Source organism: Arachis ipaensis, chromosome B06 (genome assembly GCF_000816755.2).
Source record: "Arachis ipaensis cultivar K30076 chromosome B06, Araip1.1, whole genome shotgun sequence".
In the NCBI taxonomy this organism is placed as follows: domain Eukaryota; kingdom Viridiplantae; phylum Streptophyta; class Magnoliopsida; order Fabales; family Fabaceae; genus Arachis; species Arachis ipaensis.
Window position 1 is genome coordinate 84034338 of NC_029790.2, and position 11225 is coordinate 84045562.

Genomic DNA, 11225 nt, shown 5'->3' on the forward strand with positions numbered 1-11225 from the left:
CATGCGTCCGCGTCACTGCGATTTCCTCTATGTCGCGCGGTCGCGTGAGCCATGCGTCCGCGTCACTTCTCACTGGTCATCTCCTCAATTTCTTGTGTTCCTTCCATTTTTGCAATTTTCCTTTCTAATCTCCAAGTCATTCATGCCCTATAAAGCCTGAAACACTTAACACATAGATCACGGCATCTAATGGAATGAAGGAGAATTAAAATACATAATTAAAAGTCTTTAGGAAGCAAATATTCAGTCATGTAATAATTTTAGGAAGGAAATATAAATGCATGCCAATCATATGAATAAGTGGGTAAAGAATTGATAAAACCATACAATTAAGCACAATATAAACCATAAAATAGTGGTTTATCAATGGTATCATAAAGCTTCCGGGATTTTTAAGCTTCTCTGGTAAGCTTTTCAGAATGATTTCACTGCATTCTTCAGTGAGGAAAGCTTTTTCAGTTTCTCTCCAATCCTTCTTATGACTTAAGATCTCTTTCATGAACTTAGCATAAGAGGGTATTTGCTCAAGTGCCTCTGTAAACGAAATCTTTATTACAAGAGTTCTGAGATAGTCTGCAAAGCGGACAAATTGTTTATCCTGTTTCGCTTGGCGGAGTTTCTGAGGATAAGGCATCTTGGCTTTATATTCTTCAACCTTAGTTGCTTCAGGTTTACTTCCTACAGAAGTGGTTGGAGAGGCCTGCCTAAGGGGTTCTTATCAGCACTTGCAGGTGTCTGATCCCCCATTGGCGTTTGAACGCCAGAATTGGGGTGCTGTATGGGCGTTTAACGCCAGATTGCTACCCTTTTCTGGCGTTTGGAGGCCAGAATTGGCCATCCACTGGGCGTTTAATGCCAATTTTTCACCCTTTTCTGGGGTTTGAACGCCAAAATCATTCCTCTCTGGGCTCTTACTGTCCTCAGAGGAATTTTGGGCAGTGGCTTGGTCATCCTCTGTCAGTTGTTCCTTTCTTGGCTTTCTGCTACCTTGAGTTGAGACATTCAATGTCTTCACACTCCTTAAATAAACAGCTTGGCACTCTTCTGTTATCTATTTAGATAGCTGCTGTCTTGTCTGATCCAAGTATTTTTCCATATTCTTGTTAGCATTTTTTGTGTCTTGTAGCATCTCTTTAAATTCTGCTAACTGTTTTGTTATAGAAAATAGTTGCTGATTAAGTTCAGCAATTTATTTTAGAGGACTAAGTTCAATGGATAGTGCTTTAGCCTCTTCTTTCACGGAGGACTCACTACTTAAGTACAGATGCTGATTGCTAGCAACTGTATCAATGAGCTCTTGAGCCTCTTTAATTGTCTTCCTCATGTGTATAGATCCACCAGCTTAGTGGTCTAGAGACATCTGGGCCTTTTCTGTAAGCCCGTAGTAGAAGATGTCTAACTACATCCATTATGAAAATATTTCAGAGGGGCATTTCTTTAGCATCTCTCTGTACCTCTCCCAGGCATTATAAAGAGATTCATTATCCTCTTTTTTAAAGCCTTGGATGTCCAGCCTTAGCTGTGTCATCCTTTTTGGAGGGAAATATTGATTCAGGAATTTGTTTAATAACTGTTTCCATGTTCTTATGCTTGCTGTGGGTTGGTTATTTAACCATCTCTTAGCTTGATATTTTACAGCAAATGGAAATAGTAATAATCTGTAGACATCCTAATCTACTTTCTTATCACGTACTGTGTCAGCAATTTGTAAGAACTGTGCCAGAAACTCAGTAGGTTCTTCCTGTGGAAAAATGGAATACTGGCAATTTTGCTGCACCATGATAGGGGGGTATACAGATACTACTCCCATAGGAAGCATTAGTGGGGTTAGTATATGACCCCAGAGTCCTTCTGGACTGTTCATTTTCTCTTATGAATCCTGCCTCCAGTAATGCTTGTACCTGTTCTTCCACAGCTTAGGATCGCTCTGGCCCAAGTTTTCTTCGTCTTTGATGTACCGGCCGAGATCCTGGATAGACCGCCAACTTGTGGCACATTAGCTTGGGGTCTATGCCTGGCATGTCTGCGGCTTTCCATGCGAAGAGATCGACATTATCTCGTAAGAATTGTACCAGTAATTCTTTTGAGTCTCCTCTCAGGATCGTGCCAATATTAGTCGTTTTTTCCGAGGTGTCTCCAATCTGAACCTTCCTCACGTAAGGTATTACTTGGACGACCCAGTGCACTTGCTGGTTAGTTGTATCGAAGTTGTGACAATCATGAATTAAGATCACAGCACCAAGCTTTGGAGCCATTACCAGGATTTGTTCGAGCCTAGAGATCACAATTTCGTGCACCACTTCTCTATCTCACTTTCTGGCTGTGGACGGAGTTCTTCTCGTCTCTGAACTCTGCCAAGCTCAATTGTATGAAACTCTTCTCCTCTGCCTCTGAGGTTTAAACTTTCGTTATAACAGCGGTGTGCCATCTTTTGATCTGCTTTTATTGTGGCTATCCCCTCTGTAGTTGGGAATTTCATGCATAGATGTGGAGTCGAGACTATTGCACCAAGTTGATTTAGTGTTGTCCGACCTATTAGAGCATTGTAGGCTGAACTCACGTCGACCACAATATAGTCTATTTTGAGTGTCCTGGATTGGTTCCCTTTTTCGAAGGTTGTATGTAGTGATACGTATCCCAGTGGTTGTACCGGGGTATCTCCCAGTTCGAACAGACTGTTCGGGTATGCCCTAAGCTCCTTGTCTTCTAGGCCGAGCTTGTCGAAGGCAGTTTTGAATAAGATGTCGGCAGAGCTCCCTTGGTCTATTAATGTGCGGTGGAGATTGGCGTTTGCCAGTATGATGGTGATGACCATGGGGTCGTCGTGTCCCGAGACGATACCGGATGCGTCCTCTTTAGTGAATGTGATTGCAGGGATGTCGACTGCTTCCTCCTTTCCTTCGACATGATATACTTCTTTGAGATATCTTTTGCGAGATGATTTGGAGATTCCTCCCCCTGCGAATCCGCCGTTTATCATGTGGACGTGTCTTTCCAGTGTACGAGGTGATCGCGCGGTTCATCCGATATCTTCGTCCCTTCGTCTCTTTCTTTGGTCATCATCTCGGGTGGCTAGAAACCGATCTAGTTTTCCTTCCCTTACCAATTTTTCTATGATGTTCTTTAGATCGAAGCACTCGCTGGTGGAGTGCCCTCGCACTCGATGATATTTTCAATATTCATTCCGGTTTCCTCCTCTTCTTTAGCCTTTGAGTGGCCAAGCTGGGGGTATTTTCTCCGTATGGCCGACTTCTTTTTATACGTCGACTAGGGATGCCCTGAGAGGGGTGTAATTGTGGTATTTTTTTATTTTCTCCCCTTGTCGATCTTCATTCCTTTTGGATTTCTTGTCTTTATCTCGGCAGGGGACCCCGGATTTTGAGGTTTCTCCCAACCGAGCGTTTTCTTCCATGTTGATATATTTTTCTGCTCGCTCCTGCACTTCGTCTAAGGAGGTAGGGTACTTCTTTGATATGGATTGGCTAAAAGGTCCTTCTCGTAGGCCATTGATGAGTCCCATGATGGCGGCCTCTGTTGGCAGGCTTTGTATGTCCATGCATGTTTTGTTGAATCTTTCCATGTAGTTGCAGGGGCTCTCCCGATCTCTTTGCTTGATCCCTAGTAAACTGGGGGCGTGCTTGGCCTTATCTTTCTGGATGGAAAATCTGGCTATGAATTTTTTGGCCAGGTCGTCAAAGTTTGAGATGGACTTTGGAGGTAGGTTGTCGAACCATCTGATTGCTGTCTTCGTGAGAGTTGTTGGAAAAGCTTTGCAGCGAACGGCATCTGAGGTGTCGGTGAGGTACATTCTGCTTCTGAAATTACTAAGATGATGGTTGGGATCTGTGGTGCCATCATACAAAGTCATATCCGGGAGTTTGAAGTCTTTTGGAATTTTGGTTTTTATGATTTCCCTGGTGAATGGATCTTGCTCTTTGCGTGAATTTTCCTTAAGAGTGGTCCGAGGAGCTTTTGATTTGAGATCGGCTTCTAATTGCAGTAGTTTATCTTCCAATTCTCAACGCCGCCATACCTCTCTTTGTAGATCCTTTCCGACCTCTCGTTGTTGTTGGGTTTCTTTTTCAAGTTGCTTTAAGCGATCTTGAAGTGCTTCTATTACCCCCGGATTTGATGAGTTTTTGTCCCCGTTGGATTCTGGAGTATCCTTTAGCGTAGTGTCCGCATTCTTGTACGGTGTTCTGTTTTCCAGATTTGAATCGTGGTCGTTGTCATGACCGTCCGCCATGGTGTTGGGATGACTTCCAGGTTCCCCGGCAACGTCGCCAATGTTCCAAGGGTTACCTGAAACTGTAGGTCGATCTCGGATGAGATCCTCTGTACTGGTCGGAGATGACGTGTCCGGCTGGTTGGTGGCGGCCGGAGCTATTGTGTTCGACTTGTTGGACTGGCTGCACTACTGATCCTTCGTCACCGGAGGGTGGGGGTACCTGCAAGAGACTCCGATGCTTAAGTTAGCATGGGTATTAAACAGGTTTATTGTAGAATCAGAGTATAAGTTATACCTGGATGCTCCAGTGTATTTATAATGATGAGGAGTGACCTTTTTAGATAAGATAAGTTAGTTATCTTATCTTATCTTATCTTTGGGTGAGGTCAGCTTATCTTCTATGGAACTGCCCTTATCTCTATAGGCGTGGGCTGCTTCTGGATCTGGGTCGTATTCCTTGAGTTGGACCCTTCTTTGGGCTTTCCTGTCGATTTGGCCGAGTTCTTCGTGAAGAAGTCGGTCCGCTTGACCTAAAGAGGTCGGTCGCTTTGCTACTGAACATCCCGATTTGGACAGCTCGAACAAGGGTATGAACAGAAGGGGAGAGATCTTATTGCTGATCCTGCTAAGAATCTGTATAAGGCTGCCAATCTCCCATTGCGTTGTTGTACCTCTCTGACACAAGTCGGGCTCTTCATGTTGAGTATAGCCAGGCATTTGTCTGGATTTGCTTCAACTTCTCTTTGTGTGAGCATGAAACCTAAGAATTTGCCCGCTTCTACTGCAAAAGTGCACTTTGTGGGATTGAGTCGTATGTCATGCTTCCTTATAGTGTTGAACACTTGGGCCAAGTCGGACAATAATGTTTCTTCGCTTTGTGTCTTTATTAACATGTCATCCACGTATACTTCCATGATTTTTCTGATATGATCTGAAAAGACTTTATTCATCATCCTTTGATAAGTAGCTCCCGCATTCTTGAGGCCGAAAGGCATCACAATGTAGCAGTAATTTGCTTTTGGCGTTAAAAATGAGGTCTTTTCTTGATCTGGTGGATACATGAAAATTTGGTTATATCCAGAATATGCATCCATAAACGAGAGGTATCTATATCCGGAGGAAGCATCTACCAGGGCGTCGATACTTGGGAGTAGGTAAGGATCTTTTGGGCAGGCTTTGTTGAGGTCGGTGTAGTCGGTGCACATTCGCCACTTCCCATTTGATTTTTTCACCAAGATGACGTTAGCTAGTCATAGTGGGTACTTGACTTCTCTTATGAATCCTGCCTCCAGTAGTGCTTGTACCTGTTCTTCCACATCTTGGGATCGTTCTGGTCCAAGTTTTCTTCGTCTCTGCTGTACCGGCCGAGATCCTGGATAGACCGCCAACTTGTGGCACATTAGCTTGGGGTCTATGCCTGGCATGTCTGCAGCTTTCCATGCGAAAAGATCGACATTATCTCGCAAGAACTATACTAGTGATTCCTTTGCCTCTCCTTTCAGGATCGTGCCAATTTAAGTCGTTTTGTCCGAGGTGTCTCCGATCTGAAATTTCTCTATTCCACCTTCGGGCTGTGGGCAGAGTTCTTCTCGTCTCTGAATTCCACTAAGCTCAATTGTATGGAACTCTTCTCCTCTGCCTCTGAGGTTTATACTTTCATTATAACAGTGGCGTGCCATCTTTTGATCTGCTTTTATTGTAGCTATCCCTTCTAGAGTTGGGAATTTCATGCATAGATGTGGAGTTGAGACTATTGCGTCGAGTTGGTTTAGTGTTGTCCGGCCTATTAAGGCATTGTAGGTTGAAAACTCACGTCGACCACGATGTAGTCTATCTTGAGCGTTCTAGACTGATTCCCTTTTCTGAAGGTTGTGTGTAGTGACACGTATCCCAGTGGTTGTACTGGGGTATCTCCCAGTCCGAACAGGCTGTCGGCAGAACTCCCTTGGTCTATTAATGTGCGGTGGAGATTGGCGTTTGCCAGTATGATGGTGATGACCATGGGATCGTCGTGTTCTGAGATGATACAGGATGCGTCTTCTTTGGTGAACCTGATTGTAGGGATGTCGGGTGCTTCTTCCTTCCCTTCGACATGATATACTTCTTTGAGGTATCTTTTGCGGGATGATTTGGAGGTTCCACCTCCTGCAAATCCTCCGTGTATCATATGGACATGTTTTTCTGGCGTGCGAGGTGATCGCTCAACTCGTCCGATGTCTTCATCTCTTCGTCTTTTTCTTTGTTCATCATCTCGGGTGGTGATGCATTCGCATAATTGCTAGATTAGCTACTCAGTTTAGTTAGTTTTAGCTTAGTTTCACTCATTTTCTTTGAATTAAACAAGTATTTCTATGAGTTTTGTTTCCATGCATAAGAATACCAAGGACCATGTTAATTGTGGCTAATTTCATGCAAATGAGTCAAGGAATGCATAAATAAATAAATCTCATGAAGTTGATTACATTGATTGCATGCATTGGTGAGACTTCGAAGCAAGTTTCCTTGTTTATGATAGGTGATGCAACAAGAAGGCATTGAAGCAAGAATGAAACAAGCAAGTGGCTAACAATTCATTCAAGAAGGGAAACATGCACATTGCTAACTTGGAATTACATTGAAGTGCTTGGCAACAACGCCAACAAGTAAACTGGGCAAGAAGAAGAGGAGTTGGGCGTTGCCAACGCCAGGAACAAGGGCGTGCTCCTAGGCAACACCAGGCATCCCTGGGGAATGAATATAGAGAAGTTGCACGTTGCCAACTTGCACTTCAACTAGAGTGTCCATCAACAACGCCCAACAATGCAAGGCAGCCCTGGAGAACACTTTTGAGAGTTGCCAACTTGGAGAAAGGGTGAGTGTTTGATGGTAACGCAGGCAAGCAAGGAATTGGGCCAAGGAGGAGCTCGAGGGCATTGCCAACGTGGGAATGTATAGGCATTCTTCAAGGCAACGCTGAGCTAGAAGATTTGGTCCAGCCAAGGAAGCTCGAGCACGTTGCCAACGCCAGCTTCCAAAGGTGTGTTTAGGGACAACGTAGCAAGCACAAAGCTCAAGCACGTTGCCAACTCCATTATGCATGAACATGTTTGATGGAAACGCCAGCAGCATAGGCAATTCAAGGCAACACAGGGAAGAAGCTCGAGGACGTTGCCAACGTGCTACTTCACTATAGTGTTTAGAGGCAACGCCAGGGGGGAAAGCTTGGAAGGAGGCAATCCTGGAGAGCACATTACCAACGTGCTGCTTCACTAGTGTGTTTGAAGACAACGTCAAGACTTGGCCCAGGAAGGGGAGAAGCTGGCGTTGCCAATGCCAGGAACAAGAGACGTGTTCCAAGGCAACGCAGCAAGCCTTGGATCTCCACCCATCGAGCATGTTGCCAACGCCAGCCTTCATTGGCGTGTTTGGCAACAACTCAAGGCAGCTTGGATAATGCCTCTCCAACTCAAGCACGTTGCCAATGCCAGGAAACATAGGCGTGTTCAATGACAACGCCAAGCAGCAAGCATGGAGCCTTGAGGAAGGCTCGAGCACGTTGCCAACTCCAGGAAGAGTTGGAGTGTTTTGTGATGACGCCAAGTAAGGAGGCTGTCCAGGAAAGGAAGCCAACGTTGCCAACGCTAAAGTGCATAGGCGTTATCCAAAGCAACGCAACAAACAAGTTTGGAGAGCAATCCTCCCTCACTCAAGCACGTTGCCAACGCCAAGCTCTATAGGCGTGTTCCAAGGCAACGTGACAAGCAAAGTTGAAGGCTAGAAAGCAGCACTGGAGGGAAGCAACGAGCACGTTGCCAACGTGCCAACAAGGGGGCGTGTTTGAGGACAACGCCAGCCCCATGATTCAGCCTTGGGAGGCTTGGCACGTTGCCAACTTGGGAAGAGAGGGGCGTGTTCAGCAACAACTTCAATAAACTTGGCAGTTTGACCTTACCTTCTTTGAGGAAGCATAACTTGAGCTACAAAGCTCCAATTTAGGTGATTCCAAGTGTATTAGAAAGAAGATATTCTGAGCTTTCCAATGATGTATGATAGTCTATATTGAAGTAGAGGATTGACGCTCAAATTCTGGGCAACATTAAGCATAAAAGTAGAGTCAAGAAGAAGAAAAGCAAGTTGTTAGCAACAACTTGGGCTAACAACGCTCAAGTATCAAAGCCCATTCCCAGAAAATACCATGCACGTTGCCAACGTGCATTAAGGCTAGCGTTATTGACAAAAATGCCAAGCCATTGGGCCAGAAGCATTATGAATGAACTCCTCCTTCCAAGTTTAGCAACACTTCTTCCATTGAGCCAGGAATTCAACAAAGAGAAAGCCCACATTGCTAGCCCAAATTAAAGATCTCTGAAGGAGTTTTAGGAGTAGTATAAATAGAGAAGAGTTTGGTACTTTGAAGGGACTTTTACTTTTGACATTTATTTTTAGCAATTTTTACTCTTAGACACTTTTACTTCTACACTTAGAGTTTTTTTTTGGGTTTTCACTGCTTCTCAACCATATTCTATTTTGTTTTCTTCTGGCAACTTTGAATTGGAGTTTCAAGAACTTCTTCTTCTTCTTCATTCTTCTCTACACTTAATTTAATCTTCATCTATTGCAATTGTTATTGAAATTGGAGCTATGATTCACTAAACCCCACTTTCATTAGGGGGAAGAGCTCTGCTTGTTTGAATGAATTGATAACTCTTCTCCTCCTTCTTAATTCAAGTGGTTAATCCAAGAGGAAACTCTTGTTCTTCAAAGATTCAGTCACCATCGAGAGAGGGATTAATCTATATGAATTATGTGGTGAATTTGAGAAAGGAGTCACATAATTCAGTTTAGAGTTCATCCTTTCATGATTTCCTTGATCAATACACTTTGGTTGGTATGTGAGATGTAACCTTCCTTAGTTGAGATTCTGGAAGTTGTGTGGCTTGGATTAGAAATTGAACTTCATCTCTTCTCATGAACAATTAGATCACGAGAGTGGCAATTGGTTGTGTTGAGAGAAATTGAGTTACCAAGAGATTGGGACTCAATTACCCACAATTTGCCATGGATATATACCTATGATTGAGAAGGAATTGATCAACATTAATTCATGAGAATTTGTATCTCCGATCCCTAATGATCCTCTCCATCATCAATTCTCATTTCTTTTGCTCTTTAGTTGTTTGAATACCCATAACCCAATTCCCTTCTATATTCTTGCAATTCATTATTCTTGTCATTTACATTCTGTTTCTATATTTCTTGCTATTTACTCTTATGCTCTTTAAAATTCTGCAATCTTTACTTTCTTGCAATTTATCTTTAATGTCATTTAAGTTTCTTGTATTTTAAGTTTCAGTTATTTACTTTCATCTTCTTTCTCTCTTCTAGTTCTTTAAATTCCTTGCCATTTAAATTTTTGCAATTATGTTCAAAAATCACAAATCTCATGAAATCAAAACCATGTTTGCTTGACTAAATCTACCATTTAACTAAAGTTTCTTAATCTACCAATCTCCGTGGGATCGACCTCACTCTTAGTGAGTTTTATTACTTGATACGACCCGGTATACTTGCCGGTAATTACGTGAAATTAATTTTTTACGTATCAAGTGGCTAGATACCGATTTAGTTTTCCTTCCCTTACTAATTTTTCTATGATATTTTTTAAGTCGAAGCACTCGTTGGTGGAATGTCCTCGGACCCGATGATATTCACAGTACTCGTTCCGATTTTCTCCTCCTTTTTTGCCTTTGAGTGGTCGAGCTGAGGGTATCTTTTCTGTGTTACAGACTTCTTTGTAGATATCCACAAGGGACACCCGAAGAGGGGTGTAATTATGATACTTTTTGATTTTTTCGCCCGTTCGATCTTTCTTCTTCTTGGATTCTTTATCTTTATCTCGATAGGTGAAACCGGATTTCAAGGCTTCTCAAAGTCGAGAATTTTCTTCCATGTTGATGTACTTCTCTGCCCGCTCTTGTACCTCGTCTAGGGATGTGGGATATTTCTTTCATATAGATTGGCTGAAGGGTCCTTCTTGTAGGCCATTGATGTAGCCCATGACGGTAGCCTCTGTTGGTAAGCTTTGTATGTCTAGGCACGTTTTGTTGAATCTTTCCATGTAGTTGCGGAGACTTTCCCGCTCTCCTTGCTTGATACCTAGTAGACTGGGGGCGTGCTTAGCCTTATCTTTTTGGATGGAGAATCTGGCCTGGAATTTTTTGGCTAGGTCGTCAAAATTGGAAATGGACTTTGGAGGTAGGTTGTCGAACCATCTAATTGCTGTCTTCGTGAGAGTCGTTGGAAAAGCTTTGCAGCAAACGGCGTCTGGGGCGTTGGTGAGGTATATTCTACTTCTGAAGTTGCTGAGGTGATGGTTGCGATCTGTAGTGCCATCATACAAAGCCATATCCAGAAGTTTGAAGTCCTTAAAGATTTTAGTCTTCATGATTTCCCTAGTGAATGGATCCTGATCTTTGCGAGAGTTGTCTTCAGGGGTGGTCCGAGTAGTTTTTGCTTTGAGATCGGCTTCAAGTTGTAGAAGTTTATCTTCTAATTCTCGGCGTCGCCTTACCTCTCTCTGTAGATCCTTGCCGACGTCTTGCCAGTACTGGCTTTCTTTTTCGAGTTGCTTTAGGCGATCTTGAAGGGCTTCTATTACTCCCGGATGTGATGAGTTTTTGTCTCTGTTAGATTCCAGAGTGTCCTTTGGTGTGGCACCCGTGTTTTTGTGTGGCGTTTTATCCTCTAAATCTGAGTTGTGGTCGTTATCCTGTTCGTCCGCCATGGTGATGGGATGACTTCCAGGTTCCCCGGCAACGGTGCCAATGTTCCGAGGGTTACCTGAAACTGTAGGTCGATCTCGGATGAGATCTTCTGTGCTGGTCGGAGATGACGTGTCTGGCTAGTGGGTAGCGACCAGAGCTATCGTGTCTGACTTGTTGGACTGGCTGTACTGCTGATCCTTCGTCACCAGAGGGTGGGGGGGTACCTACAAGAGACTTCGATGCTTAAGTTAGCA